Source organism: Pelodiscus sinensis, chromosome 10, assembly GCF_049634645.1.
Source record: "Pelodiscus sinensis isolate JC-2024 chromosome 10, ASM4963464v1, whole genome shotgun sequence".
Lineage (NCBI taxonomy): Eukaryota > Metazoa > Chordata > Testudines > Trionychidae > Pelodiscus > Pelodiscus sinensis.
Window position 1 is genome coordinate 45,699,391 of NC_134720.1, and position 16,876 is coordinate 45,716,266.

General features: G+C 40.8%; 1 long non-coding RNA gene across 1 annotated transcript in view; it reads left to right on the forward strand.

Annotated features, from left to right (window-relative positions):
• Positions 1-11,805: 11,805 nt before the first annotated feature.
• LOC142830803 (uncharacterized) overlaps positions 11,806-16,876 on the forward strand; it is a 427,426-nt gene continuing 422,355 nt past the window's right edge. Inside the window, exon 1 of the long non-coding RNA XR_012906315.1 lies at positions 11,806-11,871. This is a non-coding gene — a long non-coding RNA (uncharacterized LOC142830803). The remainder of the gene's footprint in view (positions 11,872-16,876) is intronic.

The following is a 16,876-nucleotide window of genomic DNA, read 5'->3' on the forward strand; positions in this document are numbered from 1 at the left end:
TTTATTTCATTATTGCTTTTGACTCAGTTGTGCATGACATTCTCATAAGTAAACTAGGAAAATGTGGCCTAGCTTGGTACCATTCAGGATTTTCATTAATGGCTTGGCTAAGGAAATAGAAAGCTGGGAGAGAGTGTGAGCACTTTGGAGACCAGGTTTAAAATTCAAAATGACCTTGATAAATTGGAGAATTGTTCAGAACTCAACAAAATGAAATTCAAGGAAGATAAATGCAAAGTACTTCACTTAGGAAATGAAAATAAAATGTACAACAACATTGTTCTACTCCACTCAGCACTGGTGCGGCCTCAGCTGGAGGACCATGTCCAGTCCTAGACAGCACACTTTAGGAAAGATGTGCACAAATTACAGTGAGTCCCCATGAGAGCAACAACAATGACAAAAGGTTTAGAAAACCTGACCTATGAGACGTTTAAAAAAAACACCTAGTTTTGAGAAAAGACTGAAGAGGACCACATAAAAGTCTTCCAGTATGATAAGAGCTTTATAAAGAGGTTGGTGGTCAATTGTTCTGCATGTATGCTGAAGGTAGGACAAAAAATAATAGTCTGAATTTGCAGCAAGGGAAATTTAGGTTAGATAGTAGGAAAAACTTTGGAATAAGCTTCCAAAGGAGGTTTTGGAATCTCAACCATTAGGCGCTGTCAGGGATGGTTTCGGTCAGGAGGACTCGGTCCTGACATGCAGATTCATGATCTTTTATGTCCCCTTCCTGTTCCCTCCTTTTAAACCAATGAGTTGCATTCTGACCCTGTTTTTCATTAGTTGTCCCAAGTAATCAGTTGAGTCTGGGGCCCAGTCATCCCCCCCACAAGGCTGGAGGTGGGCCTTTAGAAGTGGGTGGGCTTCGTCTGTCTACCTCCCAGGAATTCAAATAGCGCCACAGCGCAGACAGCTGGACTTAAAAACCCCTTTCAGCCATACATTTCTATGATTCAATAATCTTATCTGAGATTTAGCTGGAATGGTCAGGACACAGATCTGTATATAGCTCCTTTATCTTCATCCCCTTGTCCCAGAGCCTTTTGCTCGAGGGGTTAAATATGCTGGACTTTGGCTGGCCAAGTGTAGGGCAGCAGTGGGGAGCATGTGTGTGACTCCCCAGCAGTGTGTGTGAGAGGGAGGTGGAGTGAGGCTGGGCATCCCACCCAGTGCTGGGGAGCCTGCATGCTCTCCTCAATGCTGGCTTGCCCTGACTTGGACATCTAGCTTACCACAATCCTGAGCCTTATATCATCTTCATCTTAAATCTTTGTACGCCGAGTGGAGCATAGGTCATCTACAAGTCTCCTCCACTTCACTCTGTCTTGAGACAACACTTCTAGTTGACTCCAGGAATATCCCAGTTGTACTTCAGTCTCAGTAGATTTTCTCCACATTGTCCAAGATCTTCCTCTTTTGTGTTTTCATTGCAGATTCCATGTGAGAGCTTGGCAGACTATGCTATATGATGATTTTCCCTATCCTAACATTGATATCCTTGTCTGTTCCTCCGTCTCTGTCCATAATACTCCCCAAGTAGATGAACTGCTCCACATCTTCCAGGTCATCGCCTCCCAGTGTGACGGTGGTGTTGTTGGACTGGTTGATTCTCATTGTCTTGGTTTTTCCCTTGTTAATGCTCAGTCCAATCACTGAGGCAGTTTTTTCTAGTGTTGCAGCCTTTTCTTTCATGCTTTCATGTTGGTGTGAAAGGAGGACGACATCGTCAGCAAAATCAATGTCCTCTAACCTTATATCATGCCCCCGTGATAATCTCATTGTGCCATGCCAGGAGGGTATACTCCACAGTTTGAAAACCAAAGACTTAAATGCATTTTCCCTTAAACATTAGAACTGCACAATTTCAAGAATGAGGCTTGCTCTCCGGAAAGAGAAGTTTACTGACCTTTTTGGCGTTTACACAGGCAGGGTCTTCTACCTTTTGTACACACAAGCCGGGTGGGATTAACTGTTCTGGAGGACCTGAGCTACTAGATTTTGCAAGAGCTCCTAGGCTATAGGGTGGGGCCAAAATGCAGGGTTCAGTGTGCAGGAGAGGGCTGCTATGAGTGGGGTGGGAGTGTAGGGTTTGAGCAGGAGGTAAGGTGCAGAAACAGGCTGGGGTAGAGGTCTGAGGTCTGGGTGGGAGTAAGCATGTTAAATATCAGTTAATTTACTAGTTGAGTAGTTGATGGAATTTCCATCAACTACTTGACTACACCATAGGTACTTCCGCATTCCTCCTTTGAAATGTACAAGATCCCCAGCGAGTGCTCTTGTGCATTTCAAAGTTGGAACTCCTCATGAAGCCCAAGCCAGCCGGAAGTCCCTCTGACTCTGTACTCCATGCACTTTGAAATGCACAAGAGTCTAAGCGCTCTTGTGCATTTCAAAGAGGTGGAGCCCGGAGTCAGCGGGACTTCCTGCTGGCCCCAGACTGCACACGGCATGCCAGCTTTGAAATATACAAGAGTTCCCAGCGGGGGCTCTTGTGCATTTCAAAGTGGAAGCACCTACATGGAGCTCGGAGTTAGCGGGGGACTCAGAGTCCCCCGCTGATCCCAGACTTTACGTGGCATTTCCGGGGAACCTGGGATCAGCTGAGAAGTCCCCAGGTGACCCTGGGCTCCTTGTGGCATTTCCACGGAACCGGGGATCAGTTGGAAACTTCCCAGCTGACTCCCGGTTCTGTGGAAATGCCGCACGGAGCCTGGGGTCAGCTAGGGAGTTCCCAACTGATCCTGGGCTCCGCGCGGCCCCTGCTGCTTTGAAACGCGGTGGTGACATTTCAAAGGGGCAGCACCACACAGCTGATCTCAGTCTCTGTGTGGCGCTGCCCCTTTGAAACACATTTCAATGGGGCGGCACCTCATGGATCCCTTATCGGGCTCCGTGTGGCACTGCCACTTTGAAGTACTCTCTCTCCCCCCCTTTTGCTGCCTCTATCTGATAGAGGCAGCAAAGGGGGGGAAGCAACTAGTTAACTCGACTATACTTATCAGATAGTTGACTAGTCATTAGGTGGGAGGCAAGTTGCAGGAGCAGGCTGGGGGTAAAGGCATGGGATCTGGGTAAGAGGCAGGGCACTGGATCAGGCTGGGGTGGAGTTGCAGGGTTTGGGAGGGTTGGTACAGGAATGGGATGGGGTGGGGTCTGGGTAGGAAGTAGGGTACAGATGGGGACTCTAGGAGGGAGAGGTGCTGTGGAAGGGGGCAGAGGATTCAGGCGCTTACCTAGTGCAGTTCCAGTGTGGGGGGCGGAGGGGGGGGGAACACATGGCTCTGTGTGTCCCTGTGCTTGCAGGCTCTGCCCCTCTGCTGCTCCCAATGGCTACAATCAGTGTTCCTAGAAAAATGGGCACTTGTGTGAGCTCCTCAAGAAAGATTCAAATGCTGCCCATCTGATTACAGAGCACCCACAATGAGGCCTTTGTTTCTGCTGGTGGTGCGCATTCATACATGCTTTGGTGCACTTAAAATATTTATTCTGGACATGGGTGGAAAGATTTGGGGAAATGTTGGCCACAATTCTCAGCCAATGGGAGTGACGAAGGAAGAGCCTGCAATCAAGTTCCATGAGTAGTGATGCATGCGGTCAGCCTACGGAGGGTGAAGAGAGAGAGCAGCAGGACTCAGAGCCACTGACTTCACTCCCCACCAGGCAGGGGGATGGAATAATTTTTATAGTGGGGAACACTGAGAGCCACTGAACCAAACTAGAAACCCTGTTATAATGGAAACCACTTCAAGCCAAGGTGTGCTGCAACATCCCCCATACCCTTAGTTCCAGCACCTCTTTCCCCAGTCAGAACAGCAAGACTCAGGGGCTTTAGGGGAATTCAACAAATACATATGCTATGTATAGTGTATGGTAAATCTACACCATGATGATCCCCACATCTGATTGGAAAAGTTGATAACTCTACGCTGCTATCCTTCTCCAAATAATTATACTTGCTTAAACTTTCAAGCATTCTTTATTTATTCCATTTTAAAGGATATAGTTAGAACTAGTATGAAATTTTGTTTCTCTCTATGGAAAATTTAGATTTTTTCCCAGCAACAAATACAAAACTGTCTAAAAGTAGAAAATGGAGATTTGGAAGTTCTGCCACAATTCCTCATGGGAGTTGTTGTCTGGATTTTTCATGTCCCCATTCTCCCCTACAGAGAGCATTTGCTGGCCAGACTACTTTTCCCATGGTGAGTGATGGCATCTCCTCTGGCTGAGCCGCTGCGATACATCATAGGAGCTCCAGTACATCAGGGAAAATGTAGGCTAGCCGAGGAAACTATTCAGTTTGGAGCTGAAAATATTTTGAGTTGTTTTATTTATTTATTGAGTTATGTTTATGCAGAAAAAAATTTCATGAAAAATTTAATTGGTCAAAAACTCAATTTTCTGTTGGGAATAACAGTCTTGATGGAATATTTTTGATCTATCTTAGTTATAATGCTGATATATTCCTACTATTTTCATGGGAATGTGGAAAATGAGCAAAAGGGTAAGTTCTGTAGTTGATACACAGGAGTGAGAGATGAGGTATGGCTTCTGTTCCTAACTTTCTCTGGGATTGTGAGGAAATCATGTAAAGTTTCTGTGCCTTAGTTTCCCAATTTGTAAAATGGGGGAAATAATGCTTTTCCACTCAAAAGACTCTTAAAAATATTAATCCTATAATATTTGCAAAGCATTTGATGACCGTTACCTGGATAGTGCCATAAAAGGGCAAAGAAAGCAATACGTTATATCCTGTTTGTTCGTTTCTGACAATATGCATGTTGTTTCATCAAACTATTTTCTATTGGCTAAATCCCAACTTTAATGGAGTGACTTATGTATATGTACAATTCACTGCAAAATGCTTCTCCAAATGCACATTTTTGATATTTCTAAATAAGGTAGCCCTGGTCTACAGTAGGGAGTTATTTCGAAATAACCTCCCTTATTTTGAAATAAGTGGAGCATTCACACTACCAAGCCTAGTTATTTTGAAATCTGTATTCCTGCTTTCCTTGGGGAATAAGCTTATTTTGAAATAGTTATTTTGGGAGTTATTATTTTGAAATAATTTCCTAGTGTAGACATGTCCATAGAGAACAGATATGGTAAGAGAATGACAATGAAGTAATTTAAGTACTGTTTGGATGGAAAATAATTTTAATTGAGCTGCTTTGAAAATTTTCCATGTCTAGACTTTTTTAATGGAAAGAAGCCTTCATCTGAAACAAAGTGGGTGAGATAATATATTTTAAAGGATCAACTTCTGTGGAAAAGACAAGCTTTTGAGCTTCAGTTTGACTGAAAAAAATCCCATTTTTGTAAGATATTAAGAAAAGGCGGGGGAAAAATAAAGTTGAGAGTGTGTGTGTGTGGGGGGGGGAAGAGCCACTTTCTCTCACTTTTTGTTTTCTGGTGTAATAATCATCCATTCCTCATCAAAAATATTGTTTGAAAAAACAAAGTGATTTTTTTTACCTAAAAATCAAAATATTTAATGGAAAATTTCAAAATTCTTGTGAATTTTTTTAATATACTTTCCATTTTTCAACCAGCTTTAGTAAAATTGTAAGTGTCTTGCAGTCATTTGGTTGCGCATTAGTGTTTCATTTGCATCTCACTGGACAGAGGAAGTATAAAATTGCTACTGAAGTTCCTCTTGATTTCAAATGGTAATCAGTTGGTCAACCATTTAAATTACCCAGAACAAAGTGTGTGTAGTATAGTAGTAGAAGTAGTACTTAATGCTTGTCTTGACAGCCACAAGTGGTGTGTGGCTTTGTTATAGTGTTTGACTCAGGCTTTGGCTTCACTGCCAAAGAGGGTGGGTTTTTTTTAAATAAAATGTGAAGGCTTTACTGCTGTAAAGTCCCAGTGGAGACAAGACACCTGCAATTTAACTGACAGATAGCTACGCAAGGTTACCACTATATCAACAGCCCATGGTTCAATCTTCTCATCTGTAAAAATTACAGATGCTTTCTCTCTACTAGGATATTACAGTGGCATAGATAACCCATTAATCATCCTGCTATAAACCCCCCCCCCCCCAAATGAGAAAATAACATTTTTTTGTAGTGAAGATGTGGCCTAAACTATCATGTAAAGCCCTGATACCAATGGCAGTTGTTGCTAACAAATACCTGTCTGCTGTGGTGCTTATATGTCTCCCATCACTATAGTTTTTGAATAGTAATAGAAATGTAGCCGTGTTAGTCTGGTGTAGCTGAAGCAAAATGCAGGACTATGTCGCACTTTAAAGACTAACAAGATGGTTTATTAGATGATGAGCTTTCGTGGGCCAGACCCACTTCCTCAGATCAAATAGTGGAAGAAAATAGTCACAACCATATATACCAAAGGATACAATTAAAAAAATGAATACATATGAAAAGGACAAATCACATTTCAGAACAGAAGGGGAATGCGGGGGGGGGGGGGGGAGGAAGGAGGAAGGAAGGAAGGTAAGTGTCTGTGAGTTAATGTTATTAGAGGTGGGGAAAGTTAGATGTCTGTGAGCTAAGGTATTAGAGGTGATAATTGGGGAAGCTATCCTGGTAATGGGTAAGATAGTTGGGGTCTTTGTTCAATCGGCCCCCCCCCCCCCGGAGAGTGTCGAATTTTAACATGAATGACAGTTCAGAGGATTCCCTTTCAAGTGTAGATGTAAAAGGTCTTTGTAGAAGAATGCAGGTGGTGAAGTCGTTGAGACAGTGTCCTTTCTGGTTGAAATGGCAAGAAATAGTTTTTTCTTTGTGATCTTGTCTGATATCTGTTTTGTGGGTATTAATCCTTTGGCGAAGTGTCTGAGACGTTTGTCCAATGTACATAGCAGACGGACACTTTCGGCACATGATAACATAAATTATATTTCTGGATGCGCAGGAATATGTGTTCTTGATCTTATAACTCACTTGGTTGGGTCCAATAATGGTATCAGCAGAATGAATGTGTGGACAACGCTGGCAACGGGGTTTGTTGCAAGGGAAGGTACCAGGGTTTGTATTAGTATGGTATGTCCTGTGGTTGTTGGTAAGAATCATCTTGAGGTTAGGTGGTTGTCTATAGGAGACTATGGGTCTGTCTCCCAGAGCCTCTTGGAGTATGGTATCCTGTTCCAGTATAGGCTGTAGTTTATTGATAATGTGTTGGACAGGTTTAAGTTGGGGGTTGTAGGTGATGACAAGTGGTGTTCTATTGTTGGTTTTCTTGGGTCTGTCTTGAAGTAGATGGTTTCTAGGTATTCGTCTGGCTCTTTCAATTGGCTTTTTTATTTCTCCGGGTGGGTAGTTGAAGTTTATAAATGCTTGGTAGAGATCCTGAAGCTTCTGGTCTCTGTCAGTGGGATTAGAGCAGATGCGGTTGTATCGAAGGGCTTGGCTATAGACGATAGATCGTATGGTGTGTTCTGGATGGGAGCTGGAAGCATGTAGGTAACTGTATGAGTCAGTGGGTTTTCTGTAGAGAGTGGTGTCTAATTTTCCATCATTGATTTGTACTGTGGTGTCCAGGAAGTGGACCTCTCATGTAGAATGGTCCAGGCTGAGGTTGATGGTGGGGTGTAGGTTGTTAAAATCTCTGTGGAATATCTCCAGTGTTTCTTGGCCATGCAACCAAATCATAAAAATGTCATCGATGTAGCGTAAGTAGAGAAGGGGTGAGAGGGGACGGGAGTTGAGGAAACGTTGTTCTAGGTCAGCCATAAAGATGTTAGCATATTGTGGGGCCATGCGTGTACCCATGGCTGTGCCGCTGATCTGGAGGTATAAGTTGTTCTCAAACTGGAAATAATTGTGGGTGAGAACAAAGTTACATAGGTCTGCTATCAGGTTGGCAGTGGTGTCCTCTGGGATAGTGTTTCTAATTGCTTGTAATCCGTCTTCATGTGGGATGTTGGTGTATAGAGCTTCTACATCCATGGTGGCAAGGATGGTGTTATTGGGGAGGTTATCGATGTTTTGTAGTTTCCTTAGGAAGTCAGTAGTGTCTCGGAGATAGCTGGGGGTGTTGGTTGCGAAGGGTTTGAGAAGAGAGTCTACATAGCTGGATAGACCAGTAGTGAGCGTGCCAATACCAGAGATGATGGGACGTCTGGAGTGTCCAGGTTTGTGGATCTTGGGAAGCAGATAGAACAATACTGGTCGGTGGTCAGAAGGTGTTTCTGTGTGGATTTGTTCCCGAGTAGCTGTGGGGAGGCTTTTAAGGAGACGGTCGGAATTACAGTCTGGATTTCTATATACAAAGCTTCCGCAACAATGCTCAGACTGACATTATTCGCACACGACAACAAGCAACACACAATCTTAGCCGCGCTGAACACCATGCCATCCAGAGTCTCAAAAACAACCTGGACATTATTGTCAAACCAGCTGACAAAGGGGGTGCTGTGGACATTGTGAATAAGGCTGACTATAACCAGGAGGCAACCAGACAACTCTCGAACACCACATTTTACAAACTTCTCTCCTCTGATCCCACCTCGGAGTACCAAAAGAAACTACACTGTCTCCTTAAAAGCCTCCCCACAGCTACTCGGGAACAAATCCACACACATTATCAATAAACTACAGCCTATACTGGAACAGGATACCATACTCCAAGAGGCTCTGGGAGACAGACCCATAGTCTCCTATAGACAACCACCTAACCTCAAGATGATTCTTACCAACAACCACAGGACATACCATACTAATACCAACCCTGGTACCTTCCCTTGCAACAAACCCCGTTGCCAGCTTTGTCCACATATTCATTCTGCTGATACCATTATTGGACCCAACCAAGTGAGTTATAAGATCAAGAACAAATATTCCTGCGCATCCAGAAATATAATTTATGCTATAATGTGCCGAAAGTGTCCGTCTGCTTTGTACATTGGACAAATGTCTGAGACACTTCGCCAAAGGATTAATACCCACAAAACAGATATCAGACAAGATCACAAAGAAAAAACTATTTCTTGCCATTTCAACCAGAAAGGACACTGTCTCAACGACTTCACCACCTGCGTTCTTCTACAAAGACCTTTTACATCTACACTTGAAAGGGAATCCTCTGAACTGTCATTCATGTTAAAATTCGACACTCTCCGGGGGGCGGGGGGGGGGGGGGGGGCCGATTGAACAAAGACCCCAACTATCTTACCCATTACCAGGATAGCTTCCCCAATTATCACCTCTAATACCTTAGCTCACAGACATCTAACTCTCCCCACCTCTAATAACATTAACTCACAGACACTTACCTTCCTTCCTCCCCCCCCCCCCCCCCGCATTCCCCTTCTGTTCTGAAATGTGATTTGTCCTTTTCATATGTGTTCATTTTTTTTAATTGTATCCTTTGGTATATATGGTTGTGACTATTTTCTTCCACTATTTGATCTGAGGAAGTGGGTCTGGCCCACGAAAGCTCATCATCTAATAAACCATCTTGTTAGTCTTTAAAGTGCTACATAGTCCTGCATTTTGCTATAGTTTTTGAGTACTTGATAATCATTAATATATGTATCCTCACAAAACCTTTGTGATATGGATTAATACTATTATTTTTACTACACAAATGGCACACTGATGCAAACCAATGCTAAATGACTTGACCAGGGTTATGCAGTATGTCAGTGGCAGAGCAGAAATTAAACCCAGCTTTCAGGCTACTATTCTGACTTTCCTTTATCTACAGTTAAAACAAACGGATGGGTTACATCTAAATTTGAGCTGATGGTGCCTAATGTAAGCTAAAACTGCTCACACTGAACACTGCTTTTCTAACTGCATTGGCTATTTATTATAAACACAGTACATGCATTAATGTGTTCCAACCATACAGTTGTCCAAATTGGGGAAGATAGTAAACAAGTCAGTAAACTGAGGGAATTTCCAACATATTTAGGTGACATGAGGAGCCAAGACGGTCTTTTGGATAACAAAGTTTTACATAATCAAAGTTATACACGTGTGATTCTGTGGATGAAATCCTGGCCTCGCTGAAGTCAATGACAGTTTTGTCGTTTGACATCAGTGGGCCCAGGATTTCACTCTTAATCTCTAATTAATGACAAAGTGATACTTTCTTTTTTTGAAAGTCAAATGCCACTGTTCTTAAGTGATCATTGCTTCCTCTTAGACTTGGGAAGATGTGAGAAGATACTTGTGAAGGCATCTGTCTATAATATGTATACTTCACATGCTATTTTGCACAGTGCATAAAATAACACATTAACTAAGCTGAAAGAAATGTGTCAAGACATTCTGTTTCTAGAAGGGGTATTGCTGCCACATAACTTAGTGTCCAATTACTGCTTAATTAGTGAACTTTCATATAGAAAATGTATCAGCTCAGGGGAGAGGATAGTTGTCCCCTGTAGTTAGATTACATATTGAATACCTATTATGTAGCATCTTTCTGCTTATGTTGTTGTTGTTAATCCTTTTTGCGTGTGTGCATGTGAGTCTTAGAAGTTCTGTATTAGTGTGGTTACTCGGGAATGAAATTACTGGAACCTTGTCGGAGAAGAAGTACATGGGAGGATTTAAGGCAGAACATTGTAAGGCAAACGCTGCAATTATCTACAGCTCAAAACAAGTAGCTTTTAATGTGTCCATTCGCCCAAGAAGGGAAAAGAGAATTATAGACCAGTGCTCTTTTTTCTCCCCTTTTCTCTTTCTTTCTCCTCTTTTTCCTTTATACAGTTTATCACCCATAATTTCAGGATGTTTTGTTTCTTTAAGCTGTTTTATCTCTAGGCTTATGAGGTCACTCATGTGTGAATTCTTTTGTTAGTCACCTCACCTTTTGCCTTGATGATAGAAAATTGATCAGGCCTAAAGTACAAGTTCAATAGACAACCCCCTTGGTCCTTTGTCTAGGAGAATAGCTACCATTGAAGGCCATGAGCAGGTTGCTATTAATATGACAGCCTGCTCTATCTCCCACTGTAATTTATAATGAAATACCTAATCTCCATTATTTTGATCCAAGCGGGCGATCCCATGAAAAAGTCTTTTCATCCAGTTCCCAATGGCAGTTACATGAGAAATGGCAAACCAATAATTTTTGTCAAGTTTTTTAAGCCAACAGAAATGCTTTTCCACTGCTACAGTTTCAAAAGGCACAGATAAAGCTCATTCACTGAGATGAATGAAAAAGCCATCTGGGGTTTTTCTTTTTGACTTCCTTTCCTTTTCTCCATCCTTGTAATCAAATTTGAGCAAAATCAAATGGGGCTTTCTATGAAAGTACCTTTTGTTGATCTGAACGAGCTGGTAATTTACAAAATACCCTTCTTTTGTGAGGAAGGCTACAGAAAAAAAGAATCAGTAGCTTTTAAAGCTGGGCCTTGGTGGGACTCTAAATGCAGTGAAAGCAGTCTGTGTTGGGAGATTGAAATGCATTTCAAAGCCAGGCCTGAGTCAGGGTACAAGGAAGAACAAACCTATGTGCATTTTATAGGAAGAAAAATGTGAACGGAAAGGGAAAGAGAGAGAGGGAAAAATGTGGATAATATATTAATCATTATTTGGGAGATTCAGTCTTCCTTATTGACAGGAACTGCTAACTAGTGATACTGAACTTGGATTTTTGCTCTATTCGCGGAATCTCAACATTTTGAGTCTTTAAATGTTTTAAAGTTTGGGAGTCATGGATTTTTGGACTGCTGGACTATGTTTAAATAGATATATTTTTTCAACTTTACTTTTTTTTACCTTTCCTGTGGAATTTTATGAGAAAAAGAACTTGCAGAAAAGCTAGAGTTTCTCTTTAGCACATTAATATTTATTATTTTATTTTATTTCTGCCTACTAGATTTCCTAGAGGTTACTGTATCTCATTGACTCAAAAGCAAAAGACAAAGTGGACATCTGACAAATAGTAAGTTTGTGTCTGTTTTTATTATTAATATTTCATGTTAAATCTAGTGATGCTGAAAGGACTAGATTAATTGCAAATGCCATGTTATGCAGCAGTATGCAGTTATTAATATGTAATATATCAATTCTGATGTAACTGTTTCTATATCCCAGGGTTGGTATTTTTTGCTATAGCTGCATAATTTTATAAAGCTATTGGTAACAGTAATTGATACATGTAGTGCAGAGAATAGTACAGCATGTGAAAATGCCATACATGGAGTTCTGCATAATTGTGCAAACCCATCCCATAGTTTTATTCTTTGCACCTATACAGACTTGCAAAGATTGCTAAATAGCTGCTCACTTCTCTACTGATGCATTTATAAAAGAGCTTTCTGATTGCATATGATATAAGTTTGCTGGCAACAATTAATTGTTTCTCCAACAGTCCACAGACATGGGAAATTCTGATGTTGGAAACATATTCATTTAATCTGTGTTTTATATTATACACTGGATAAAAGATATAAATGTTATAGTCTTTCAAATATCTTATCATTAACACTTTGCAAGTAAAATGTTAGAAAACCTGCACTGATATTTAATTAGATGTAGGTTAATGAAAACTTGAAGTGAGTTCAAAATCATGATGATATTTCAGTCACGAACTATTCTTTGTTTTGGATGAAATGCTATGAGGCATATGTTGTATTATTTTCATGTTTTGGTTAGTAGTAATTGTGAATACATGTGTGTAATATTGTGAAAGCAACTTAGAAAGTATATTATGGGAAGTCATACATGGTGAGCATTTTCTATCCTTGTGAGGTCTTTAATACTACCAAATTATCAGATGAGACGTGCAGTTTACGTAAATCTGGCTTAATGGATTATTATATACCAAATTATTTAATAGGGGTGTCCTAAATGTTTGCTCAATTTTATCTGATATTTTCAATCCAATCAAAGTCTCAGGAAGTCACACTCATACAGAATATATTTTTCCATTCCTAGTTTTTTCTATCCCTTTTCAACTTCCTACAACATTTTTTGCATCTTGCATGGTTTTGAGCCATTTGCTGCCTCCTAATGACTGATTTATAAAACAGCAAACATGGTATATTTCCAAAAGGTTTCTTTGGAAATTATCACTACAGCAGATCTTGACTGCCTGTCACTCTTCATACTTATTGGCTTGAAAGAAAAGTGATACATGAAATTATTAGCTATCAGATATGATGTTGGATCATCATGACTTGTAGACTGAGGAGATATAACAGCTATTGAATAAGCAGGAAACTTTCTTAGAGCTAATTATGTAATGTTTCATAAATTTAATTGACTTTTGCTTTGGATAGAATCACTTCTAACAAAAGGAGCTTTGCTCTACAGAAATGGCTTATATCTTGATAGTCAAGAACATTTATTTTGGCAAAATTATAGACTTAAAATTCACTTGTCTCCTGTGTTTTTAAATAGTTTCAGTCTGTTTAGCTCCCCTCTACACACACCTTTAGAACAGTATCATGATATCACTTTCATGAATGAATGTAGCAAATAGAACACATTTCAGTCAAGTATTTAATACTGAAGACAATATTAAAGCAAGATAGTGCTGTCCCCGTTGTATTATCTGATCTCAAGGATTGCCTTCTTGTGTGTACTGCATGGAGTACAATGAAGCTCCCGTCCTGCTTGGGAAGTTTGGGACCTATCACAGTACAAATAAGCAAACAGTAACAGTATTTACATTCCATCCTTGTTGCTGGAGGCTAAGGTTCTCCCCATGCTACTTTTATGGATTTGCCCAAGGTTCAAGGGTGGAGTCTAATAGTATGAGCAGTGGACTGGGCATTAGGACAGCATTCAATGTTCCTCCTCCTGACTCTGCTACTGAATTTCATTTGACTATGGGCAAGTCCCTGATCTGTTCATGACTTTTTTTGTATGATAGTTATAATACCCACTTGACATTATTATTTGTGAGTTAATATTTATAAAGAACTTTGGTCCCCTATCTGAGGATCTCCGTTTTGCAAGATGTGGAGGACCCCCACCTTCCATTGTCTTAAATGAGAATTAAGGATGTTTAGCATCTTGCAAGATCACCCTGATGTACGGCCTTACTGAAGCATAAAGCACTACTATAGAACAGCTTTTGCAAGTAAGATGCCCTGCATCACCTGTTGCTACTACTCTCCTGAATTAGGGAATTTTGGCAACAGAAAGACCTAAATTTTCAGACAAATATGCATGCAATTGCCTGTCTATTTTTCATGCATAATTACCGCATTCTTCTTAATATATTAGTCTTTCTGAAGAGAACAGTTGTAATAGATAAGGGAGGTGAAAAGAAGTATGCTAAATAAAAACAAGAGTACCTTTCCTAAAGGACTTAATAGTCTGAGAACACAAACTAGTACATTTCAAACAACAAGAATGTTCACACTGGTATGGTCTATAGTAAGCACAGTAGTTAAGGGGGCTACCAGCTGTAGTGAACTACACTGTGTATATATATAATATATATATATATAGGTTTTCCTCAAATATGATCCCCATTGAATTGAGACAGGATGGAGCGGAGTATTAAATTGCCCCACAGCAGCCTAAAACCTGCAATGCCTTGATGTTTCCAACCACAGAAGCAGCAAAAGATAGGACAGAAGAGGATAATCCCTGAGCTTCATGTACCCTCTAGAGGTCTGGACTCCCTGCAAGAAATATTTCTTCAGTCACTGAGTTTATATAGGGCCTCCCCACCCATCTTGGTCAATTCAGATGGGGTTTCATGATGCTGCTGGCCTTTTGAAAAATGCTCCCAGGCAAACCCAAGGAGTTTCAAAACTGGTAAAGTACCTCTTCAAGGATTGTTGTTTTTGAGTGTTCCTTAAAGAGGAAAAGAAGGGGAGTAAAAGGGGTAGAAAGAAATGGAAACAGGGTTAGAGGTAGAGTAAACAGGGAAGCAATGGGGAGAGATAGTAAGAGGGGTGAGGAAATATTGAGATGGGTAAGGGCTGTTAGAACTTCAGTGTTCTCTAGTCCGAGACCTTCTTTTGGAGATCCTAACCAGCAGCTGGATTCCCTGACATGGGGCTAAGTGCTTTAGGTGCTGTGAAGTGATTGGCTGGGTTTCCATTGGCCAGCTAATAATGTGGACTTTTTAAAGCTTGATTTTATCTGCTGGTTGTTGACATCCTTCAATGGAAACAGATTAATAAAAGAGTTATAAGATCTTTCCTGCTAACTGCAGTGTACATTGGTCAGAACATTGGTAAGTAAGGACATGTTGCTAGGATGTGGGGTGCAGAACAATGATTCTGAACAACTGGGGCTAGAGGTTCCTATAGTAAATATAAAAGTTGTTCTCCCACATACTCCACTATTCTCTACCATGACCTCATGTTACAAAAGAAAAAAAGTTTTAGGAACTGTGCCCATAGTTTCGAGCCACCCTTGTCATTTAGTCATTAAGATGGGCAGGTGTTTGCAGCTGACACATTGGCAACACATGGCATAACCTAGTCGCCTACCCCTGTAATACAAGAAGAGGCATGCTTGCAGATTGCTTGTAGGTTTACTTATGTAATATCATGTAACATGTCAATTTCCTCCAGTCAAGGAAAGAGCAGTACACTAAATAACAGCACAATTGCAAAATGGACTTTAAACTGCATCAGTTGTAAACTATTAGATGCTAGAACAATTTTTAAACTGGCAAAACTGTGTAGGTTGGTAATCAAATTCTCATGGAAAAATATATATTTGATTTTTTTTTTTGCCGCCTTCTCTTTGCTAAAGTGAAATGAAATTTTTCCCAGGTGTAAAAGATAGAAAACAAAAATATTTACCTGCCTCTCCAGTAGTAAAACTATGCAAGGCCTGAATCTTAAAAGCCTTGTTAGACCCATGTCTGAAGAGACACTTGCAGAACTATTTGGGGAGGGAGGAGGTTAGATTTTGGTTCTTCATAGTCTCTGAGGCTATTTTATTTATTTGCAGATATGTGGTTGGTTATTGGAGTGTCGGGTGATGCGTGCCGAGGCTGGAGACCTATAATTTGTGACATTATGCCTCTCAGTGGCTAAGAATTACACTTCAAATAAAATATCCATGTCTTTCTCTCAGACCATATCCTTTACTTGAGTTAATAGAACTCACCTAAATATGAAATACAGACAACAAGAGGTACTTATGTGACCTCTATCACCATAATATCTGAGCAGCTCACAATTTGTAATGCATTTATCCTCTCAGCACTCCTGTGCGGTAGGGAAATACAATTATACCCATTTTATAGAAGGGGAACTGAGAGGCCTAGTGACTTTCCCAAGACAATACACACAATCTGTGCTAGAGCAGTGGTAGAGATGTAGCCATGTTAGTCTGGGGTAGCTGAAGCAAAATGCAGGACAATGTAGCACTTTGGTATATATGGTTGTGACTGTTTTCTTCCATTATTTGATCTGAGGAAGTGGGTCTGGCCCATGAAAGCTCATCATCTAATAAACCATCTTGTTAGTCTTTAAAGTGCTACATTGTCCTGCATTTTGCTTGTGCTAGAGCAGGGACTGAACCCAAAGTCTCCCTAGTGATAGCCTAGTGCCTTAGCCAGGGTACTGTCCATCTTCCCCTAACTCTGTAAATAAACATTACAAATATGTTTCAATGTTGACTCCCTGTACCTTGGTGGATCCATAAAGCTCCCAAATGGTGCAGTCCCTCCCATCTGAGTAGGACTCCTGACTCAGGAAGTGTGACTGTGTCATGGGTGTGCTAGTTTTTCTGCTTCTCTGAAAGACAGTTTGTGTGTGAATGTAATAGCATCACCAGCAGCATGATCTAAGACCTGAGTTAAGAGTTAAGATCCTGAAATAAGAAGGAAGAGCTAGATGCTGCTTGCTGCAGGAATTACTGCTTCTTTACAAGTTGGTTGCTTGTTGCATGACAGACCTCTGGTGTCGTCTACGCTAAGTGGTATAGAAAATGTGTGTGTGAATTCTGAATACCCTCATCAGACCACT